General features: G+C 33.0%; 1 long non-coding RNA gene across 1 annotated transcript in view; it reads right to left on the reverse strand.

Annotated features, from left to right (window-relative positions):
• Positions 1 to 25,463, reverse strand: part of LOC116663701 — a 387,788-nt gene that overhangs the window by 138,420 nt on the left and 223,905 nt on the right. The window lies entirely within an intron of this gene.

The following is a 25,463-nucleotide window of genomic DNA, read 5'->3' on the forward strand; positions in this document are numbered from 1 at the left end:
CTTTCAGTGAGTTCTGTGAGATTTCCTAGCAAATTATATAACCTGAAGCAGGGTCATGGGAACCCAAGAATTTGTTGTCTAAAGTAAGAGCAGTCTTGTTGGAGACTTTGCCCTTTAATTTGTGGGATACAACACTAACTCTAGGTATTTAGTGTCAAATTTAATTGAACTGAGTTGCAGGACACTCATTGGTGTTAAAGAATTGGTGGCAGAATGCATTCATCAATCTTAAATAATAAACAAATATTATATTTTTGGCAAACAAATATATCTTTGAAGGCATGCTGGCACTTAACAATTAATTTTATGAAAATAAAATAGAGGTAAAGAAATTAACTATAATTTGCATATCATAAGAACACAGAAATGTTACTATGGGGTTACAATTAGGGAAGTATAAAATTCTCAGTTATTTGTTCAAGTGACTTGAACTTTACTTGTTCAATTAATAAAGCTGAGTCATAACTATGCTTTTATTTGCTGTAGTATTCATAACCATTTTGTGAGAACAACTGTTACTTTTTATAAATATGATAACCAGTTTCTAAAATGGTCCCCAATGATCCTCACCTTGACACTTACTTTCTTGCATAGTTCCCTTCCATATTAAATCAAGACTTGTCTGTTGATCAACAGTATGTGTCAAGGGTGTGGCTAGTGAAGTGTTGTCGCTTCTACCTTGGTCTTTTGTATTGCTCATTCTGGGGAAAACCAATTTCCAAATCATGAAATCATTTAAGTATTCCATGGAGAGGCCCATGTGGGAGAAACTGAGATGACAATAACCTGCCAATAACCTGTATCAATTCACCAGCCATACAAATGAGTCACCTTGAAGGCAGATTCTCCAGTCCCAGAAACCTTCAGATGATGGCAGCCCTAGCCATCGTGACTGCAGTGTCATAAAAAATCATGGGCCAGATCATCCATTTAAGCCAACCACTGTTTTGGTTAATACAGAACAACAGATATTAACACAGATAGCTAACACAGAATTTGGTACCAAAAGTAGTATACTTCTACTTTAAAGAAAGTAAAACTAAAACTAAAATATGAAAGTGGCTTTAGGAACAGTCTGTAGCTAGAATGGAAGCTAGAAACACATTGAGGAAAGAATTCTTGAAAGTTTAAAGAGCTTCAAGCATAATGCTGAAAGGAAGCCTTTTGAAATTGAAGATGTTGACAGAGAGGACCCAAAGGAAAATGAGGACAGTTCTGGCAAAAAGCTTTAGAATCAAGGAATTCTTGTGATGTAGAGGTAGCAACACTGCTGTTGAAGTAACATGAAAAGTAGAAATAAATTAATGAACTGGGTAACCAAATTATGAAGATTTCCATGCAGCCCTGTAGATGCAGCCTGGCTTCTTGATGCTTATATTAAAACATTAGAGCAGAGATAAGCCCAAAGAAAAAATAAACATAAAGGAGCCAGACTTGCTTGGTTTGAGAATTTTGGTTTCTCCAGACAGCAAATAAGTCAAATTTTAAGAAACAGTTCTCAAAGATGAAGAGGAAACTGAGTGTGACAGTTTCTAACTATTGTGAGCTTTAGCCTAAAAGAAGAAAAAAGCATAAATGAAGGTAAAGTGATATATGCAGAAAAATTACATTTTTATGGGTTGGAGGAAATTCCAAAAACCTCACATGAAAGAGCATAAAATGGTCTCAACAGGATACATAAGAGAAAAGAAACACAATTAGTGTAAAAGGTGGAAACAATGTTAATGGCTTCCATGCATTGTTTTACATGCACAGCTTTTTATCAAAATCACCCAGGGAATTTTAGAAATACTGCTTCAAAGGCTGCACTGAAAATCAAATACATTGATTCTATGAGAGTGAGGCCTAAACATATTTAAAATGTCCCCTAGAGATGATTCTAAAAACTCAAACTTGAAAATAACTGTTCTAGGAGCAAAATGCACATCCTATAAAAATCAACAATTGTATTTCATCAATCATCTATCTAAAATACTGGATGAAAGAAGATTATTAAGTAAACCAAATGTTGAATAAAAATAACTTTAACATAAGTTTCTATAATCAATTTTATGTTAAACTAGATATATGCTTTTTTTAAGGTGCACAGGACTCAAATATGTTATCTCATAGAAACATGCTGTGAAAAAAAAATTGCAAAAAGTACATTAGCTGAAGTAAAATTAATCTAGGAGAAAGCCATTATATAGAAAGCAAGATCAATAAAGATTTCATTTAGATTTACTTTTTTAAAACACAATATTTAAATTATTAGACAAATAATTTTTAAAATAGAAGAAATAAGTTTAATAAAACACTTTAATAAATCTTTGGTAAGACTGATAATAAAAAGAAAGAAGAAATAATCATGTATCAGGTTGAGTTGGTTTTTTCTATTTGTTTTTGCAAGGTTCAGGAATTAACAATGGATGGGTTAAATATAAAACATACATTGAAAAACAATGGGAGAGTTCATAGAATTTACTTCAAGTGCAAAAGAACAAGGCTTGGCAACGGATGGGATAAAAGAGGCTAGATAGCAGGCAGGCCCACAGATACAGCAAGGGTTTTGCTGCTGTCAACACTAAACCCCAAGAGCCAGAGCTTGTACCACTGGTGCCAGCCCAGCATACTGGCACAACTGCTAAAGCCCCACTGACACAGGAAAACGGATGTGGGGCATGAGGAGGGCCATGTCCCAGGCTTCGGCTGAGCCCCTAGGACGTGCCCCACCAAGTGTGGGTCCTTGGTTTCGTGCAGGAAAGAATTCAAGAGCGGGCCCCAGTTGAGTCAAGATGGATTTATTCAGAGAGATACATTGGAAGGCAAGAGCAAGGCCATGAGGTGTGGGGGTTGGGTGCTCAGAGTAAAAGTAGGTACACACTCCATAGACAGAGTGTGGGCCTTCTCCAAAGAGGGAGGGAGAGAGAAGTGCTGCAAAGCACCGTGTTGCCAGTTTTTGCGGGCTTGGTGGCTTCATATGCTAATAAGTGGAAGGCTCAGTCTTACTAGCCCGGGGAAGGGGCTGAGATTCCCAGGAAGCTGGCCATTTCCCACCCTTTGACCTTTTGTGGCTAGCCTTGGGCCTGCCATGGTGCCTGTGGGCATGTTATTCACCATGTTAATATATTACAGTGAGCTGCATGATGAAGCTCAAGATCTACTGGAAGTTAAATCTCTCATCATCCTGCACCTCAAGGCCTACTGGGGGTTGAATCTTTCACCATTTTGATGTTAATTGCTGTAGCATTCCTTGAATGGCTGTGCCCTGCCCCCTTCCTGTCTCACCACCATTCACTTTCCAAACTCACAAGTAGTCAAGGTAAATGGGTAAGCATGGCTGTCCAGCATAAAGGCAAAGGGCAATAAAATACATTCCCGATTTTAACAAGGGAAAAAAAAGCATTTGGGGAATTAAGCCTTTGCTTAATTTACTTCTTTGTCTTCCTGGCTCTTTATTCAAAACCTATAGTTAGTGCTTTTGATTGGATGAGGTGAGGTTCACATGCATAAAGGGCAAACAAGACTGAAAATGAAGTACCTGGAATATTCATTCTCAATAGTAAAGGAAGGAGTTTCTGCCTCCCACCTCATCAAACATTTCCCGTAAACCTCATGTCTAACCTTCATTAGCTAACAGAAATGTTTCCCAATAAAATATGTTCAAAATCTCCTTAATTACAGTATCTAGAAACAAGTCTTGGATTTTTAGGTAAAGGAACGTCCTTTTCCCATCCTGTTATAATTTCAAATGGACTATCTGTGAACTACAGCCATGTGATATTGTGACTTATAATAATAAGTACGTATTTGATCTTTGTTCCCTTTTCTGGCACAGAGCTCCTAGAACTTTAGGAAAAAGGTTTCCTAACTGCTGAGAAACAAAGGTGTCTTTTGCTATGTTAATAAACTGACACAAGGTTGGCAGCTGGTTACTAGGAGAACAGAGCATACAACTAGAACCTTGGAATTTTCAGAGAAGAGAGAGAGAGTAAATCAATCTCCAATGGCCAATGATTTAATGAATCATGCAAATATAATGAGGCCTCCATGAAACCCTAAAGAGACAGAGTTCAAAGAGCTTCCAGGTTGGTGAACACATGGACATTTGGGGAGAGTGGTGCCCCCAGAGAGGGTATGAAAGCTCCGAGTCCCTTCCCCTGGCATCTCTTTCCTTTGGGTGTTTCTGAGTTCCACCCTTCTATAATAAATTGGTAATCTAGTAAGTAAAATGCTTCTCTGAGCTCTGTGAGTCACTCTAGCAAATTAATAGAACCTGAGGAGGAGGTCCTTAAACCTGTCTATAGCCGATTGCTCAGAAGAACAGAACCTGGGCTTGCAGCCTGAAGGAAGGGGGAAGGGCAGTCCTGCATGACTGATCCCGTAACCTATGGAATAAGATGCTCTCTTTTGACAGTGTCAGAATCGAGGTGAATTGTAGGATACCCAGCTAGCGTCAGAGAAATACTTACTGGATGTGCTTGGAAACACCCCTCTTCCTTCACCTCCTGCTCCCCCATTGGAATTGGGTACACAATAGGAAGGAAGCCAAATTGGTAATTTATATGATGTAAAATAAAATTTCTATTTTATTGTAAGACAAAAAAATTTAAACATAAAAACTCTTCTCTGCCCTTTGGCCTCCTCTCTCCCTTCGCTGTGCGTTGGGTATCTGCATTATGCATCAGCCAAACCTTCCCCATCGGCAGAAATGCCTACTCAACCATAAGGAGCAACTTTTTTCTAGCATCAATAAGACAACTCCTTAAAGATAACATTCCTTCTTCATCTTGTGAGGGGTCACATGGCACTTAGATCTAGATCATGTAAACTGTCAATAATACATCATTTCATGTACAGCTCTCTGTCTTAAAAAACATATATAACTCTGCCTTAACTTCTAACAGACAGAACAGTTCTCAGAGCTTTCTGAGATGCTCTTCCTGGGTTATAATTGTCAAATTTGACTCAAATAAAATTTTCCATTTCTTTCTTAGATTGGTTGATTAATTTTTCATTGACATGAACATATTTTATATAAAACCATGAATAAAAATGGGAGGAAAGAAAAATGAAATTTGTTTTAAATATATAAATATATTCTTATTACACACTTTGAAAGGAAATATAGTCAGATAATGCTGTCCTAGTTTCTATGTATTTGTCAGGAGGCTCTAGGTGACACTAGAAATTTTCCTCTTTCATGGTCCCTCAAGGCCACTTTATAAGAGTAGCCATAACACTGTCACACTAACATACGTCTCCACTTCTGAGTATGCTAGCATATTTACAGAACCCTCTGTAAACCAGGCCTAATTTTTGTTTCTCCTCCAACAGGTATACACAGAGGGAACACCCCATGTGACTACAGGTAAATGTTGAAAAGTTAGTTGCAGTACAGCAAATGTATATGTACCGATAGTTAAGCCCAATGTTTGTGCACTTTCCTTTGGCCTGGTCCTTTGTGATAATGGAATCCGCTTGTGTGCCCTACTTTGTGGCTTGATGATAAGAAAGAACTAGTTGATAACGGGAGCTTGAATTACGTGGTCACCTGAATTCCCATAATCAAATCTTTTCTGTTTAACTGGAACCAGAAGCAAAAATACGCCTCAAAACTGGAGTAGTAAATTGTCAAAGATGGAATCATCTTGCTCAAAACAAAAATCCAGTGTGGATTTTAACTAGGGATGCTCTAAGGCTCCTCACCCTTGAAGACTTGAAATCTTTAACACTGGCACTAGTATTTGTGATTCTCAATTTTCTTCTCCCCAACCCCACTTTCAGATTATAATAAGTTTTTGGTTTAAATTTTGGTTGAGATGTAGCTGCAGATTCTTGGCTCTTCACATAATAATAGTCCTTAGTCTAAGGGCTGGAGTTATTCAAATGTTTATTCTTACTTTCTTGGTCCTACCACCCTTCAAATATAGCTCCCTTCTCCTCCTCCTTATTATAGAAATACTTTTTGAAATAGTTACCTGCATTCACTGTCCCTGATACATATTCTTCTGTTTTCTCTTGAACTTATTTTAATTAAAAACAAATGGTGAATTACAGAATTGAGAAATAATTACACATACTCATCTCAAAAACATTGTATTACTCAAATACTAAATACTGCAATAGCTCCTATTAATTTAGTTTTAAAACCAAACTTTCAAGAATGACATTTCAATGCTCTTAAAGTCTGCTGCTCAAAATATATATCAGAATCAATTTCCTCCTAGTCTTTCAACTTTTTCTATGAACTTAATATAAACCACTTGCCATACCTTTTAATTTTATTACATTATCTGCCATCATGCTTAATTTTTCTAATTCCTACTTGTCCCTAAAGTTACAATTTATATATTGTGATTTATAATAAGAAATATATATTTGATCTTCATCCCCATTTCTTGCAGAGCTCCTAAAACCCTTGTAATTTCCTAAGTGATAAAAACTTTGAAGGTGTCTTGATAACTCAATATAAAAAAAAAAAAACAACCCACAAATAATCTGATTAAAAAATGGACAGAGGACCTGAATAGGAATTTTTCCAAAGAAGACATACAGATGGCTAACAAACACATGAAAAGATCCTCAACATCACTAATCATCAGGGAAATGCAAATCAGAAATCACCTTACACTTACACTTGTCAGAATGACTTTCATCAAGAAAAGAACTAAAAAGTGAATGTGAGGATGTAGAGAAAAGGGAACCCTCCTGCAATGTCGGGAATGTGAATTGGTGCAGCATCTATGGAAAACAGCATGGGGGTTCCTCAAAAAATTAAAAAATAGAGTCACTATATGATCCAGGAATTCCACTTTTGAGTATTTATCCAAAGAAAACGAAAACATTAATTTGAAAAGATATGCACCTCTATGTTCACTGCAGGATTATTTATAATAGCTAAGTTATGGAAACAACCTAAGTGTCCATTGATGGATAAATGGATAAAAAAGAAAGGGTACCACTTCTTCTCTATCCATATATATGTGTGTGTGTGTGTATGTGTGTGTGTGTGTATATATATATATATTTGACACAGCCATAAAAAAGCATGACATTTTGCCATTTGCAAGAACATGGATGGACCTAAAGGATATTGTGCTAAGTGAAATAAGTCATACAGAGAAAAACAAATATCATATGTTTTCACTTACATGTGTAACCTAAAAATGAAACAAATGAACAAATATAACAAAACAGAAATAGACTCACAGATACCGAGAATAAACTAGTGGTTGTCAAAGGAGAGGGGTTGGTGGGTTTGGTGAACATAGGTGAAGGGGGTTAAGAGATACAAACTACTAGTTATAAAATAAATAAGTCACAGGTATGTCATATACAGCACTGGGAATATATTCAATTCAGTAATAACTTTATAAGGTGTATAATGTATAAAAATATGAAATCAGTATGTTATACACTTGAAGCTAATATAAGTGAATTATACTTCAAAAAAAGAAGAGTTGTTTTCCCATCTAGTTGCTAAAGCAGAATAATTGCATATTTGTCATCATTCTCTCTTTAATTCTGCATCCAAATTAGTTTTTGTTTAATAGTGCTATCTCTTGTGCCAAATATGGCTGATTTAACATACCCTCTCTCCACTAAACTTAAAATCGGTTGCTAAAACAATACAATAGTGGATTTTTAAACTTGTAACTCATTAATATATTCTATTTTATATAGCTGTTGTTAGAAAGGATACATTCTAAAAACTTGACATCTTTTTCTTTTTTCTTTTATTTTCTTGTATTTTATTTATGCTGTCTAACTATATTCATAGGCCAATCCTGGATAATAGTAAGTTTGAAGACTCCGTGGGAAAAGCATTTTAAAATGACACTTGAAGAATTAATTCAGATACCTTTTCTTTCTCTCTCTAGTTCTTTTATGTTTAAAAATGTGAGAATAACTAGTGGATAAAATCTGTAGTTTAAAACTCCCAGACACTCACTGTGATCTCCTTCATCTCTCTTTGATCTTTAAAAATGGCAAAGTTAGTTAAATTGTTCTTTTTTAAACTCATTTCATTTGTTTGGCATATACTTTCTTCTTTGATATAAAGACCTTGTTTATATACTTAGATATCTTCTAAAATTTAGATTCAAGATCAAGCTTGCAGTATTGTGTTTTGATTGTAATTACTAATACATGCAATTTTAGCATCTATTTTATCAACATAATTAAATTACTTGAAAACTTCTCTTTAGATTCATGTTATGGCTTGTATTTGCTTTTCTTTTCAGATTTAATGGATTATTGTGCAGAAAACCACAAGCTTAGAAAATAAATACTAAGCCAAAGTTCAGGGTTTATGATGAAATGACTTTTTTCTTTTTCCAAACTACCCTATTTTGCTGTGATGATGTATCCTTAAGAAGCAAAAGTACATTGTCGATACAAAAATTCTTAATGGGCTGAACTTTAGCTTGTAAAGAGCCAGAAGTGAAATTCAACAGGTTAGTTTTAATTAGTTAAGATGTCATTAAAAAAACCCAAAAAACTCAAAGTCATAATTCTGGTACAAGTTTTGTTCAATAGAATTTGAGAAATGCTGACAGGAGGCAATGCTGTCAAGCTTTAATAGCTTCTGAGCCTGTGTGACAACACAACATTTCATTATAAATGGGTTAAAGTTAGCTTGTCACTCAGTGGCAACACAAATATACATCACAATCCTCAGCACATACGTCAGAATGAAATCAGAAAAACTAAGAAGAAAGGATTAATGTTACAGATTCATTTCTGCTTCCTGTCAACAATTTATAAAATTGTCAGAAGTAGAATGCTGTAAACTAAAAACGTATAGAGCAAAACAATAAGATATTCATAACATGTATTTCTTTCTATAAATGCTATTCAGCAAATGACTAAATTGACAAACTCAGAGAATGTACAGATCATTGTGTTTCTCAACTGTGGGAGAGATCAAGTCTATAGTTATCAATAAGTTTTATTTATTTTTTAATTATTTTTTAAAAATTCCGTCTTCTCTAGTCATACTACTGGTTAGAGTCAGGAAAATGAATATGTTTATTAACATTTTATGAAGAAAGAAAGCTTAAAACTTTGGAATTTGGAATTGTTGATGAGAAAAAAGCTAGCTTGTTTTTATTGCTAAAAAAGCTAGTGGTTTATTGTTATAGCAGTTTGTTTGCTATAGCAGATATGTTTTCCTCCTGAAATTTACTACCCACTTTTCTCCCACCCCCCCAAATTTCTCTTTGACTTAACACAAGAAGGAATAATCGCATGTCTTTGTCTTGCTGTTACTCATAATTACCCCTAAGTTCATTCTTACTCAGCTTTGTTTTCTCCTAAGCAAGAAAATGATATCAAGTAACAAAAAAACTGTTATCAAATGTATGCATACACACATAAATATACATACATACTATGTATAACTAACAGTCTAAAAAGCCAAAATAAAAATAAAAATAAATCAACAGAGACTCCATTTAGTTTTTAATTTTACACCGTAGTGATGTTGCTTTATTTTCAGCTTCTTTTTCTTGTGGCTTTTTTTTTTTTTAATCAAAAAAAAATGTATTTTTCATTCTCTGAGGAAAACAGAGAGATGTTGAGAAAGACTAATCATCCACAATCAAACCACTGTAAATGTTGTGTTGTATTCCTGCCCAGTGTTTATCATACACTTTCATTGCAATCTTTGAAAATTCCTTTTGCATCAATTTGCCCACAACTGACTGGCAACCTCGTGGGTAAATTCAGCTTTCACAGAGCTGAATTTGCTTTGTTTGGGTTTGAGGCGTATTACAGACCAAAGAGTATTAAGCAATTATATATTCAAATTTCATTTGTTTTAGGTATGTGCTCATGGCGTTATTTCCATTGATTTTACTTCTGCTTCAGGCTGACACTAGCTATGCTTAATTGATAGGCACCTAATTATTATTTGGGTACACTATAAAAGAGATGCTCACCCCAGATAAAATGTTTAGGGGCTTCCTAAGAGTAGTGTAACTTCTGGTCATTCCTAAGCCAGTAAGAGGTTTACTTCCAATTCTAAACTACAGAAGCTCATCTCTATTGTTTCACCATCACAAACATAGCTGTATCCAATTTATCTTCCTTTTTTTACTGGTCTATGTCTACAAAGATTAGTGACCTAGAGTTGGTAACAGTAGAATGTAACACAGTCTTATTGAAAAAGGATCTAGTGTGTTTATGTTATACCCGTTACCAATGGAATAATTTGTAATTTTTTCTTAATGTAAATAAATGAGGGAAAGAGCCCATTGGTTCACTTGGGAACATACGTATCCCCAAAGAGAAAAACAGACTGTACCTCACAGAAGGTTGGAACAGTGTGTTTGTACAAAGAGGGAAAGGATTGATGGTTGCTCTCTTTGAAGGCAACCTACCATTCGTTCTTGTTAGGCACCAATTTACCACAAACAGCTGTAAGTGCTTTATAAATATTGATTAATTTTATCTTTCTGAAAACACTGTGGTAATTATTATTATCATGAAATAATAATATATATGTATACAATAAAAATGGAAATAATGTGTTATTATGTTTATCAGCTGCTGTTCTATTTTATTCCCCTTTGGAATTGACTGTCTATATAACCTCAGGACCATCAGTATTGGTTATTAGAGAGAAAAAGAGGGAACTACAAGTGTTTTATCTCTTAGGCTTAATAACAAAGAATAAAAAGGAAAAATACAAGGAGGCCCCTGGCTTTTGAGATTTTAATCTAAAACTCTTCACTGGCTTTTTATTTATAAGTCAAAATATAGTCTTAATTTAGCTGATATTCACTATTTGAACAAATCATTTTTATGTCTAGTTTCACAATAAAATTGTTCATTTTTGCTATAAGATTTTTTTAAAAGGAGACCATATTTTATTCAGGTTATTAACTATAAAGGTAGAAGATATTGAATTTATATTAAAATTAACTAGAAAAAATGTAATTTGATTATGTCCCTATAATTTTTAGAACATTATTTTCCAGTAATTATTAGTAAAAAGCAAATACAGACTTGATTTGCAGCTCATTCTAATGACTATTGTGTGATTTTCATTTCCTTTAGATAAGAAATGGAAACAGCTTCATTTGCATTTTAGGAAAACTATCTTATTATTAAAGAGAATAATAAATTTTAATGATAAAATTCATACAGAATTTAATTCAACATTTTTTTTTGTTTCACTGTGCAAAATAAGAGTCTCATGCTCTAGCTAGCCGGGCGCCCACTGTGCAAAATAAAACCATGAAATCTCCAAACTAAGAATTGATTAATTTCACAGAATTCTTACACTATGCAGGTTTACAAAGTTAAACTTTAAAATAATTTAATGGCTTTTAAAATCACTTCATATCGAATACTTATTAGAGTTCTAGAAATGAGGTACCTAACTGATAGCAGGGCTAAAACTCAGAACTTTTATCGGTATATCAAGTGTGCCTAATACATTTTAAAAACAATTTTATATGAAACTTCTTTTAGGCAAGAGAACATGGCTATTTAATCACTTCTTTTCCTGCTGATGCTGAGAAGCTATGTTCCCAGATCAGAATTTTTAAAAGACATGGAACTTTTATTTATGTATGTATTTATTTATTTATTTAGCTTTATTTTATCTACAGTCTTTAAAAGTTTACTGAATATTAATTTAGATGTGCCATCATATAACATGTATTTTTTATCTTTTGATAAATCTTTATATTATATTAGTAAATTTCACTTTAATAAAAATAATCTCATTTCCTAAGATAATTTTTAATGAAGGAATCAAATTATTAGTTAAGAATATTATTTTTTATAAAACCATTTTACCTCAGTATTAATTGATAAACACTTGATATGCTTGATAAAATAGATTTTCCTGGAAATTTTTATCTTCTTAATTTATCACTTAGATAATTCACACATATGACCTAGCCAGGACATATAAGTCACCTACCTACATATACACAAACATACATTTTTCAAACACAAATTTTACTGCAAATTTATTACTTTTATCAGGTCAATCATTTTTTTCTCTAATTATGAGCTTGTTTTTTTCTTAATGGAATTTTTCTAACCAAACAGTTGCTCTCTAATTTTTGGAATATGCAAATTTACAGTTTTACCAATCAGTTCATTAAATGTTTTAAAAGCTACAGAGTTACTATTTTCCAAAACAATTAAACAAGCAAAAAAAAAAAAAAAACCTCTGAAACTCTGATTGTAAGAGAACACAAACACCCATACACACATTTTTTAAGATATAATTATTTGTGTCTAGAATAATAATGTGAGATAGAACAGTTACAATTTAAACACTTTTATATTCTCATTTACGATGTCTCTTTTTAAATGGGATTTAAGAATCTGTGGATATTCAAACTGACATATGGAGGATTCGGTTCATTTGTCTCCTTTTAAAAAAATATAATTCAATAAGTGTTTATTTATAAAGAAACTACAAAAATGTGAGAAGGAATGGTGCAGGGTAAGTAACAGAGGGGGTGTCTAAATGGAAGAGTGGTGAACAAGCCGGAGCTGATTTCTGCTCTCTCATGATGTGGGAGTCACGTACTGGCCTGCTGGGAAGGAGCTGAACCTAACTCTTTTCCCTTCATTTGATCTCCTATAGGAGCTCTCCATTGACCCAGCACAAGCCAAAGGGCTTAGGAATACACGTCAGCTTCCTCAGCAGAGAACTGAGTGGAAAAGAAAATGAAGAGGATCCGAAAAATCAAATGGAAGAGGTCTAGCATATGTGGCTTCTCCAGATCATCAAATAAAATGTCAAAAAATGCAGGGCCAGGAAGACATTCTTTGGCACAACTACTAAAAACCATTCCAATTAGACACTGAACAGAAAGACGCATCATTACAAGGCATATTAACCAAGGGAATTTCTCTACACTCTCAACACACTGATGCCTTCTTTTCCTGGTACTGTTTTCAAAGCTATTTTTATTATGTTTCCCATACTATGCATTGAGTGAAAAAGGCATAGTCTGATTTCTCTTTCCTGATCCAAATTATTTATGATAATAGTAGTTATTAACTGAGTTTAGGTACACATCTCAGCACTAATAAGGAAGGGTTCCAGTTTGTATGTTTCCAGAATCCATACCCTTTACTATTCCTACACTCACTGTTAGAAAACATGAATATGTTCTGAATATGTCATTAGAATATACATGCTGAATATGTTCTCATTTCTGTGTCTGTTCTGTTTTTGCAAGAGGAAAATGAGACCTTTGCCTTATTTTTCTGAGGTGAATGCCTACCCCACCTTTTCTAAAACTACCAGAATCTACACTCTCTCCAAAATGCACAATACACTCATCCAAAATGTAAAACAACAACCTCATTCATGGCAATATTTGCAAGCATGATGCCACAATTAAAGTCTATCTCTAACAAAGCTGCAATTCCTTCATTGGTTATTTAGTATAGATTTTGACATCTACGGGAAGATTGAAATTCTTTGGAAGTGAGACCCATTTTACAGTTTGCCTTAAAAATCAAGTTAACACTCCTCGTGGTTAAAATAGCCCAAAAGTCAATTCAACTACGCATAAAACTACACGTAAGATGGAGCAGCAGACAATCAAGGACAAGTCAGAACAGCTTCTCAGTTCTTCTTTCAATTCAGCAATATTGACGCTTAGACTTCAGTTTTATTTTGTTGTCCTCTAATTGACGAGCCTTTTTAAGTCATTTCAGGCCAAGTCAGAGAGAGTCTAACATCATTGTAACACCACAGCTGTGTGATGTGGCTGTATGTATGAGGGTGTGTGTGTGCGTGTGTGTGCATGTAACAGTGCTCTCAACCTCTGGTGCTGTGGCCTCTCCAAGGAGCAGTGGTATGCAGAGACAAACGTAATCCAGAAAGTCACTATGTTTCCATAACTTTCATATATTGAAAAAAAAGGGATCTTTGAATTTTGCACCATATTGTAGACTCATCCACATAGTTTCAGGATTGATGAACCATACCCCAACTCACATATATACATACATACACTAACATGCACATACACACATGCTGGGTTATTTCCTAGAAAGAGTATTTAAACATATACTCTCATATTGAAAACATACTAAACATATAATGAAGTCAGCAAAGAAAATGTTTGTAAACTGATATACAAAGTCTTACCAACTATCCATCAGACTTTTATTAGAGTTTTGGCATCTAAATTCAGTGCACAACATATATTCAGAGAATAACCACAGTAGTTTGGAAGAAGATTCATAAAAACAAATTTAATAGAAATGGTTTTTAGCCTCAAGAATATAGGGCTTTGAAGTTTAATAATGGTTTTATATTATAAAAAAAAAAACCCATGTGTTTTTTGAAACATAGTAGCAATAGATTTTAATTGCCATAGGCACTTCAGAAACTTCTTTTCCCACATGCTGTCTCTTGTTCTTTTTTTCATCATCCAATATAGTTCAGTTTATTAAGTAACACTTTTTTTAACTGTATAGAATCAAAATTTCTTAGATTCAGACAACTCTTATCACAAAAACCTGACTATAACATCCAAAGTGGGTTAGTTTTTGACTGCAAGGAAGGTCCTACTTATATACAAACTTGAGGAACTATCTTCTTTACTAGGTAAGTCAATTTAATAATATAATATGCTACAGTGGTAATCAGGACCTTCTCCTGCCCAGGGAAATGGACTTGCCTTTGTGATGGTTAATTGTATGTGTCAACTTGTCTAAGCTATGGCTTGTATTTTTGATCAAATGCCAGTTGAGATGTTGCTGTGAAGGTATTCTTTAGATGTGATTAACAATTAAATTGGTAGACTTTGAGAACACCAGATTACCTTTCATAATGTGGGTGAGTCTCATCCAACCAGTTGAGGGCCTTAAGAAAAAGACTATGTTCCCAAGACAAAGAAGAAATTCTGCCTCCAGACTGTCTTTGGACTCAAGACTGCACCATCAACATATCCCTGGGTCTACAGCCAATAGGCTTGCCCTAGGGATTTTGGAGCTTCCAATCCATGCCATCATATGTTTGTGAGCCAGTTCCTTAAGATTAATACACCTACAAGACTGAGAAGGATATCTGTTTTGCCTAATTTGTAGAAATGAACTCAGAAAGTCAAACAAAATGAAAAAACAGAAGAATCTGTTCCAAAGGAAAGAACAAGATAAAAACTTTATAAATAAAAACCTAAATGGAACAGAGGTAAGTAATTTACCTAATAAAGAGTTCAAACCAACAGTCATAAACATGTTCACAGAACTCAGGAGAAAAATATAGGAACACAATGTGAACATCAACAATGAATTAGAAAATAGAAGAATGAACCAATCATAACTAAAAAATATAATAACTAAAATAAAAAATACACTAGAAGGAATCAAAAGCAGATTGGATGATATGGAAGACCATATAAGTGCCTGGGAAGACAGAATAGTCAAAATCACCCAATCAGAACAGCAAAAAGAAAAAGGAACTAAAAAAATTTGAGAATAGCTTAAGGACCCTATGGAAGAACATCAAATGTACTAACATTCACATTATCAGGTCCCTTAAGATAAATCTTTGTCCATTTAAATGTATATCATACTGGTTCTGCTTCTCTAGAGAACCCTGACTAACACAATCTTTACATTGCTAAAAAAGCATATATACGTTCTCAGAATAGGGTATAGGGGTTGATATTTCTAATGAGACCTTTAGGAAATATTTTTACACGATTACCTAAATGGCAGGGGAGCACATTTTTAATACTGGATGCTGCATTCTGGGGGGAAAAAATTACATAAAGCCCTTTAACTTCTCTGAATACCAATTTTATCAAGTTTAAAATAACTGAGTTAAAAGGCTAGAAAATGAAGTAAAGGGCAAAGACTCTAAAATGCCTGTTCTTCCACTAAAGATCAGTAATGTAAAATTATTTGAAATATATTTTATATAGAAAATATTTATTTTAAATTAACAGATACAAATAATGTATAAGGTTTTACCATATATTAATATTTAAAACAAGCTTTCTTCATAACTCTCTTTTTGTTTGGACAGTATGGGATCATAAAACTTATGGTAGCAGGAAACTGAGAATAAAAATTATTTAAATATTGAAACATGAAAAGAAAGAAAAATACAATGATGGTGCATAAATGTTTTTCACAAAACTAGCAGTGACGGAAACAAAATGTACACTAGTGATTTCAATGAAACACTCATTTTTTTGTTAGTTTTTTAGATTTAGGTACTGTTTTGTATGTCATCTGGCTCATAGGTTAGTTCTTGCTATGACTGTAATAGAGATGTTATAGTATTATATTCTTCAAAAAATAAATGGACAAATCCAGGTTTCTATCATTCTTTAGTTTTCAAGTCAAATGTATTGCAACTTTTGACAAAAAATATGATGGCTGATTTTCCATTCTAGAAAACATATACTCACTTCCACTTTGATCTTACTGCTTAAAAGGCACTGTTGTACAATCATTTCAAGAAGGATACAAATCTTTGGTAAATCATAATTGAATTTTTCTTTTATACATGGTAAGAAACAAACAAATGTTTGTATAATGTTAAAATTAAATCCCCAAGTGTTTCTCCAGAACATTTAACTTTCTCATTTTAATTTTGTGCAGACATTTATCTTGAGCTTGAATGACAATGAGAGATGGCTTGTTGCAATCAGTTCTCTATTGCATACGAAATAGCAAAATAAAATTAACTACAAAAATTACATTTAATGAAACTTTTAGGAAAAGCAAGATAGATTTATTAGTGGTTTCTCAGCTGATGTTTTTTGTGAAGTCCTCCAGTTCATAGATTCCTCTGATAGTGGAATAAACAAAATTAAAATATAATTAAGAAATGGACTTTCTAATTCCTTTCGATGTCATTATAAGTTAAAGCCCCGTATATGTACCCATACTATTTTATATTATTAAAATTTTTGGTTTAATTTTTATTTTGTTGGCTATATTAGATTTCAAACTTGGTCCACTGTTAGTTCAAATTCTCCTTATCAAAGTTCTGAACTTTATATTTGTATATTTTATATGCAGTATGGATGATTCAGTTCATCATTTCTATCTCTGGATATCATATAATTCTTGTGTTTGCATCCCTTCTAGAATCTTGTCATCTAAAAATGTGATAACCATTACCACTAAGGTTTCTCTGACTTACTGACAATTTGAATAATGTGCCTTATATTTTTAAAGACATGCCTTCACACAGGTAGTCATCAACTATTAAAACTTGAGAATTTGCATTACTCTGTCTTCATTTAGACCATACATTCCAATTCATTCATGGATAGTGTTGATGAAAAATTAAATACCATGATTTTAACATTCCCTGCTCACTAGGCATTTTGACACAATAATTTGTTCTCAAAGAAATTATTAGTTTTTCCCTTCATAATGCTTCCATGGGTTCCACATTATTATTTTTATCCAGACATATGTCTAGAATTTGTAACATCTAATTTTTCACATCTTTATAAATTTTGGAAGCATTCTGGCCAGTGTCATCTTCAAGCCCTCTTCGATTTTTTTTCCCAAAATTATACCATATTAAGCTTCACACACATTTCTTATAAATAACAATCTTGGCCAGGAAGTTAGGTTTATTTTAGGAACTCAAGGGCTTCCTTGAATATCCATAGACTAGTGAGAAACCACAAGATCAACTATACCATTGGATTAGGCATTAAGAGTAAATTCCTTTTAGCCTACTTATGTGGTTCCCACAGTCCAGGCTCCTCACCTGATCCCAGTAAGTCATCATTCAAAAATTGACAACATCCATACTAAGTGAAGTGAGCCAGAAAGAGAAAAAAATACCATATAATATCACTTATATGTGGAATCTCAAAAAAAAAAAAGGACACAATGAAATTATTTACAAAACAGAAACAGACTCACAGACATAGAAAACAAACTTTGGTTACCAGTGGGGAAAGGGGATGAGGAGGGATAAATTGGGGGTTTGGAATTTGTAGATACTAACTAATATATATAAAATAGATGAATAATAAGTTTTTACTGTATAGCACAGAGAACTATATTCAATACCTTATAATGGCCTATAATGAAAAAGAATAGAAAAAGGAATATATATATATATATATATATATATATATATATATAAAGCATGCTGTACATGAAAAATTAACACAACATTGTAAATGACTATACTTCTAGATCAGTAAAAATGTAAAAAATTTAAAAAATATTGACAACATTGAAAAATTGCATAGGCACAATACTAATATTCAACTTTAGAAACTTAATTCTCACATTTCTAGACATAAGGGAACTAAGATCTCCTTATTTCTATCACACAGAGTAATCAACTGTTCTGTGTTAATTTTTTATACATTTACTTCCTGTGGTAAGTCAAAAGCTCTTTGAGGGCTGAAATAATGACTCATTCATCTTTATCCTGAACACAGTAGTAGAAAAAAAGATAGTCACTCTCACTTTATTGTCAACTTGTATTTTTGTCTCTATCATACAAATGAGCTGAATTATTTCTAAGTTAATAGCTTGCTTCTTAACAAAAAGCCTGAAATAATACATCATAAATTCTCAAATTTAAACTCACTAACATTAATATTAAATCACCTGCTGGAATTAGCAGCACAATTACTTTATTTTTCTTAAAGTAATTTTATGGTTGACATCATTTTTGAAAGTCCATGACAGTTGTTTTATAAAAAGTTTATATAGTTAGCTACTTTAGCTTATAATTTCATACATGTGTTTTTAAAATTCTAGAGCATCTGGGAACATCCACATAGTTACATAAATTGACCTAAATATTTTCCTTCCCTTCTGTATTATTGTAATTATTTGCAATTACATACTGAGCATGATTGCTTTAGAGGTCCTGATTGCTTTGTTTAAAAGAAGGCAGCAAATTTAAGTTGTTTAACAATGTTAGTATCTGTCATCATGATATATTTAACTTTTGGATATTTGAGGTTCCTATGATTCATTTATTCACAGTTTATAATAAGAAACTTATTGGCTTATTTGACTATGTGTGGTGGTAAAATATCTTAAAGAATTAATCAATGATACCTGCCACTTTTTTACTGATCTTGATATTAAATGCCTACTAGTTGGAGACATCTATTGATATAAAGTTGTTTAGGGTTATTATTGAGGAAATGTGTAGAGAAAAGAAATCAACATTTAGCTTTCATTTGATTATTTGCTTTTAGAATATATTTTATTAAGAAGGTAAATTAGATGTATTATATCATATATTGGAAACTTCATAATAATCTCATATATGTATATATACACACATATATATATATACACACACACATACACACGCATACATATATACTCTTCGAGGAAATAGTGTTTAAACTGAGACACATGGATAAAAAGGAACTAGTCATATCAAGAACTGGCACAAGATTGTTTCAACAGAGGAACTAGTAAGTACAACACATCTGTGGTGAGAAACGGCTACTTATGGGACACTCTACAAGGCCCTGACCTAGAAAAGCCTGTAGTAGACAGGAAACGCTAGCCTCTGAACTCATGGAGCCGCAGTCTAGTGGCTGTGACAGACATCAGACAATTTACTGTACAGTCAAGGTAACCAGATGCTGTGAGAGCTCATATTGCTCGGTAGCACCTGATGCAGGCTGAGGAAGGTGATCAACAAGTAATGAGGAACATCAGCTATGACTTCTAAAGCTGAAGAGCTCTGCACGTGAGTGTTCATGAATTCCAAAGATTTTAAGCCAATTATCGGCAGCAAAATTTTATCTGAAGTGATGTGAACCAGTTACAGCCTTTATTCATCCCACTTACTGTGAATATTTATACATATTATTGGAAAAAGTTACCATTTTGAATATGTATGTTGATTCAGACTCTGCTGGGAGTGTTAAATAAACTCTAAAAGCTACTAGATTCAAAATAAACACATATAACTTTGAGGTTTTCAGATAATAAGATGTAAAGTTGTATTTTCAGGTTTTCCTGAAATAGCCAGCTAATGATACACTAAGAGCCAGTTAATGACATCAGGAAGAAAAATGTTGCGTATAAAAAACAATGCAAGAATGGTCAAAACAATCATGAAAAAGAACATTAAAGTTGATGGACTCACTCCTTCCCATTTCAAGATCACTACAAAGATGCAAGATAATGTGGTATTAGCATAGGATAGAAATACAGATCAAGGGAAATGACTGAGCATCCAGAAACACACCATTCCATTTATAGTCAATTGCTTTTTGACAAGGATTCTAAGACAATTAAATGAGGGAAAAAAAACCCCAAAAAACAACTTTTTAACAAATGACCTCAGAACAATGGGATATCAATATGCAAAGGAAAAAAGCTGATCCTCCCCTTACACCATATATAGAAACTACAATGGATGATAGGCCTACTTATAAGAGCAAAAGCTATAAAACTCTTAGAAGAAAACATAAGAGTGAATATCTGTGATATTTATTACATAAGCTTTCTTAGATGATACCAAAAGCAACAAAAGAAAAAAGGATAAATTAAACTTCATCAAACTAAAAATTTTTGTGTTTTCTGAAGCACCATCAAGGAAGTGAAAAGACTGCACACCATGATGGTTTTAACCTCATCTAAAGGTGCCCGAATCTAAAAAAAAAAAAAAAAAAAAAAAAGTTAAAAGACAACCTAAAAATAGTACTATTTGCAAAACATATCTGATGAGGAACTTGGATCCAGAATACAAAAAGAACTCTTACAATTCAATAATAAAAATATAAACAGTTTAATTTTTAAAGAGTGGGCAAAGTATCTAAGTAGACATTTCTCCATAGAGGGCGTATGAATGACCAGTAAGCACATGAAAAACGTTCAACATAACTATCTATTAGAGGAATGCAAATCAAAACCACAATCAGATAATAATTCATACCGACCAGAAGAAATAAGCAAAGACTAAAATAACAAAAAAAATTGGCAAAAATGTGGAAAGATTAGAAACCCTGTTTATTGCTTGTGGGAATGTAAAATAACACAGCCACTTTGGAAAACAATTTGGTGGGTCCTCAAAGAGTTACGCATAGAATTACCATATGACCTACAAATTTCACTCCTATGTATATAACAAAAGAATTGGAAATATATTCCAGCTATACTAATCATTATTTTAAATGTGAACTGAATAAACAGATCAATTAAAAGACAAAAATTGTCAAAGTAGATAAAAAAAGAATCAAGACCTAACTGTGTGTGTCCACAAGAAACTCAGTTTAAACAGAGCCTCAACATAAGTTAAAAGCAAAAGGATGGAAGAAGATAATACATGCTAACACTAATCAAAATAAGGCTGTAGTAGCTATGTTGATTTCAGACAAAGCAGAACAAGGGGACAATTATCAGGGAGAAAGAAGCTATTAAATAAACACAAAGGAATCAATTCTTCAACAAGACATAATGATCCTAACTGTATCTGCATCTAAAAACAGTGTCAAAATACATGAAGAAAAAACTGATAAACAGAAAGGAGAAATAGATAAATCTAATAGCTGAAGAATTCAACATATTTTCTAGTACTTCTCAAAATTATTAAAGTCATCAAAAACAAGGCAAGTCTGAGAAACTTTCATAAACAAAAGCTGCCTAATTACGATTAACTGTAATGTGATAGACAGGGTGGGATCCTGGAACACAAAAGAGATACTAGGTAAAAACCAAGAAAATTACATAAAGTGTGGGCTTTAGCTAATAACAATTTATCAATATTGGTTCATTAGCTGAGACAAATGTACCATGCTAATGTAAGATGTAAGCAATAGGGGAAACTGTACATGTGAAGTCTATACAATTGTCACAACTTTTCTGCAAATCTAAAATTCTCCCAAAACAAAAAAGTTTATTAAAAACTAAACAGGGTAGAAATAAAAATGTAGGTATCTCTAACTTTGAAAATGGAAAAAAAAGGAGATAAGAGTTAAAGAGTTCCAACATTCTTACATTATTAAGAAGGAAGCTAGAAGTAGAAATGATAATTAAATATGCATTGTTAAATGAAGTATGCTACATTAACGTTCATACTAACTTGTTTTTCTATAAATGGGGGAGAAGATATATTGCTAAATAAAGCAATCTCAGCAGTTGTCTTCTGAACCCAGCTGTTCTTGGTTTCTCCCAGCCATCTCTAGAGATCTGAGAGTACTGCCCTTCATTGCCAACCTAAGCTCTCTTTTTATGGGAAGACATCATCCCCATTATTACTCCCCATAATAAAGAAGCAGTGGTGAATATTTGGGAATGAAATGCCTAGAAACTGCTATTTCAGTACCAATGCTCTCAATCTATTGGTTTCTTCTAGACCACTCCTGCTCTGATAATCAGTTTGTGACAGAGAACACATTTTGCAGGGCTTCTAACTTCTGTGGCAGTCCTCTTTCATTCTTTCATTTCCATGCTAATATAACTTTGCATTTTCAATCATATCTCCTCTGATTTTCATTGTTCAACTGGATTTCATACAGTTTCTGTTCCACCAAGAGCCACACTTATTATTTTCAAGCACTATTCTCTGCCTCTCTCTATCCCTTTCTCTTTCCCCCTATTTCCTCTCCTTCTCTATCTACCTAGATACTTATCTTCTATCCATAAGCTAGTGACACTTTTCCTATGATTTGGGGGTATTTGTTATGGAGGGGGCTGGTTTGCATCTATCATTTTGAAACAGCCATCCTATCCACAAAATTATCCATGTTTTAGTCATTCTCTGAGTAGTGCCTCTGGTGCTTCTGCCCTATGGGCATTTATCTTAAATCAATATTTTTATAAGATGCTTTTACAGCTCAAGTTGCATGAACTTTAAAAGACAGGAAAATGGGAATCGGCAATTGGACAATGTTACATAGAAATGAGCATTAGTAGTGCTCACCAAGTGACCCTGATCACATCACAATTTTGTTTCAGGGCCTTTGATCATTTAACAGTAAATTACTTTAATAATGGATTCGGTTGGTCATAAGCACAAAATGTATCATCATTAAACTATTTAAAATATCTAAAAAATAGAAACGATATACAAATATTATATTTTCCTTTTATTTTTATTAAACAAGTGAATTCACATTATTTTTTATGAGACTGCATCAGTATCTGGGAATGCAAGTATTTATTTCTCAAAGTATCTCTTTTTTCCTTCCCTATATACTAGGAAAAACTCACCATGTAAAAGACTATGTGATACCATTACAAAATGATGATACAATTATTTCTTATTTGCCATGATACTTCTTCCCTTAGAATAATCCACAGCCCTTATATGTGCCTATTTTTATAAGATTCTGATCCAAATCAATTCAAATTGCCTGGCTACTATGTTATTAGTCTCCAAGATGAATAAACTTCTTAATGATTACAAATGGATAAAAACAATATTAATTTTTAATACTCATCTTTCTTCAGCTTGAATATTACTGTCATTTCAGTTTTCACACCTGAAGGCATGCTATAATAAATGATTAAATAAAAATATAAATATTTAATATTACATTATAATGCATAAAAATATGTGACTAGGTGTGAAAGTTCACCTAAGATCATATATCTTTTCATCTAAAATAACCCAGTGTTAATAAGCATACTGCTTGAAGCTATAAGATAATAAATTCAAGGAAAAATTTGATTACTAGATTAAATTTGCAAGATTTCTATGTAAAGCCACAGATAATCCTAACAACAAATCACAAATATACAGTAAAGTCACTGATTATATATCCACATTTGTTTCAATAGCAGTATATTCTCAGAAAAAGCTATGTTAACATGTCAAGGAGGTGTTGATTATCAACACGAAAGCATCATCTCTACAGCAAGAAGAAAACCTAGCACAATGTCCTCTAAATATTGAGTTGGCCAACTTACATCTTCGCTTTAAACTTTCATCCAAACTTTTCAGTCCCTACTATCCTAATTCAAAAGCTGATTTTTTAATTATTTTTTATCTGACCATCCTGATCTATTTCTTAAACTTTGAACTCTTACTCTATAATGTTTCTTAAACCTTTTTCTGAAAAGTTAGTATCTGAAAAACAGATACTACAGTCAAAACTATGTTCCAAATTGTGTTAGATTCTTCATCAGAAGCATGTCAGGGTAGCTCACTGCTGAAAGCAGCAGTTTGCCAATCAGGCCGCATTATAAAATCACCTCAGGAGCTTAAAGGCAAACAATACTGCCTTAGCTCAATCAGAAAAAAAATCAGAAATTTTTTTGGCCTGAGGCAGAGCCCATGTAAAGTGTTTTCTAAATCTCTCTAATGAGGGGACAGGGTTGAGAATGACTGAATTGAAGGTTGAAGTCCAAAATCCTTAGAAATGTAATGTTCTTCCTAACTATTTTTAGTTTAGTTCCACTTTATATACTTCCCACAGTCTCAGTCACAACACGCTGCTCACGATCCCTGAGTCTAGTCTTACGTTTCTCTGGACTAATTATTCTCTCCCATTCCTTCACGAATAACCCAAATCCTTGTAACTTTTAAAGGACCATTTTAACATTTACCCTGATGAAACACGACTTAATCACTTTTATCTGCTTCTTTTAAAAATCATTTATTATTAATTTTATCTAGCTGTTTGTGTTTATATATTTCCCAGTTGATTGCAGATGCTATTGTGACCAGCATAACAACTTGAGTTGTTCAGTGAAGTTCTGTCAGTATTTTATGTTATTTTATAATATTGGTTGGGCTTAGCACAAACCTATCAGTATTACAGAAGTCAGGTTAGGTCTGGGTTTTCTTAATTTCTCAATATATTGCCTTCTCAATATATATATATTGTATAAGCAACAAATGCACTATGATTTATTTAAGATTTGATTTGTATTGATTCATGTTTTTATTTAAGTATATTTATTTTAAAAGAAACTTTGTAATCTCGCTATAAATACAAAACTAATATTTCTGCACAACAAGAAGTGTTATTCAATTAGATCTGATCTGATATCAGTTTTCATCTTTCTGAAAGGAAAGCATCAAGTTTTATAAAACTGCTTTTGAACCTGGTCATTTCTCCTTGACAAATCAGAAAAACAGAGATTAAAAAGGAGGTCATTATTTGCAACACTTTAAGATGTGATTTATGTATAATTTTACTTAATGCTTTGTCAGTGTGCTACCTAAAATCCTTTGATGTATCAAGAAGGCTCTTACTTGTTTTTATATATTAACATTAAAAATGTTCAACTGACTAACTCAAATACACAAACACACACATACAGTATAAATTTTTCACATGAAATCATTCCAGAAATGACTATATTTTGAACATCCATGTTTCTATACAACAACTGCCTTTTTAAAAGGAAAACTCAAGACTCCCTTTAGTGATTCTGGATTGCATGCTCAATTTTTCACCTATTTATATCCCACCAAATCTGTGACTCACGTTTCCAGTGGGAAGACAAGGGAGTAAAATTTTAGAAATGTGTTAGACTGAAATATATTTTACTTTTGTAAAAGTGTTCTCTGGGCA

The sequence above is a fragment of the Camelus ferus genome, chromosome 5, assembly GCF_009834535.1.
Source record: "Camelus ferus isolate YT-003-E chromosome 5, BCGSAC_Cfer_1.0, whole genome shotgun sequence".
NCBI classification, from domain to species: domain Eukaryota; kingdom Metazoa; phylum Chordata; class Mammalia; order Artiodactyla; family Camelidae; genus Camelus; species Camelus ferus.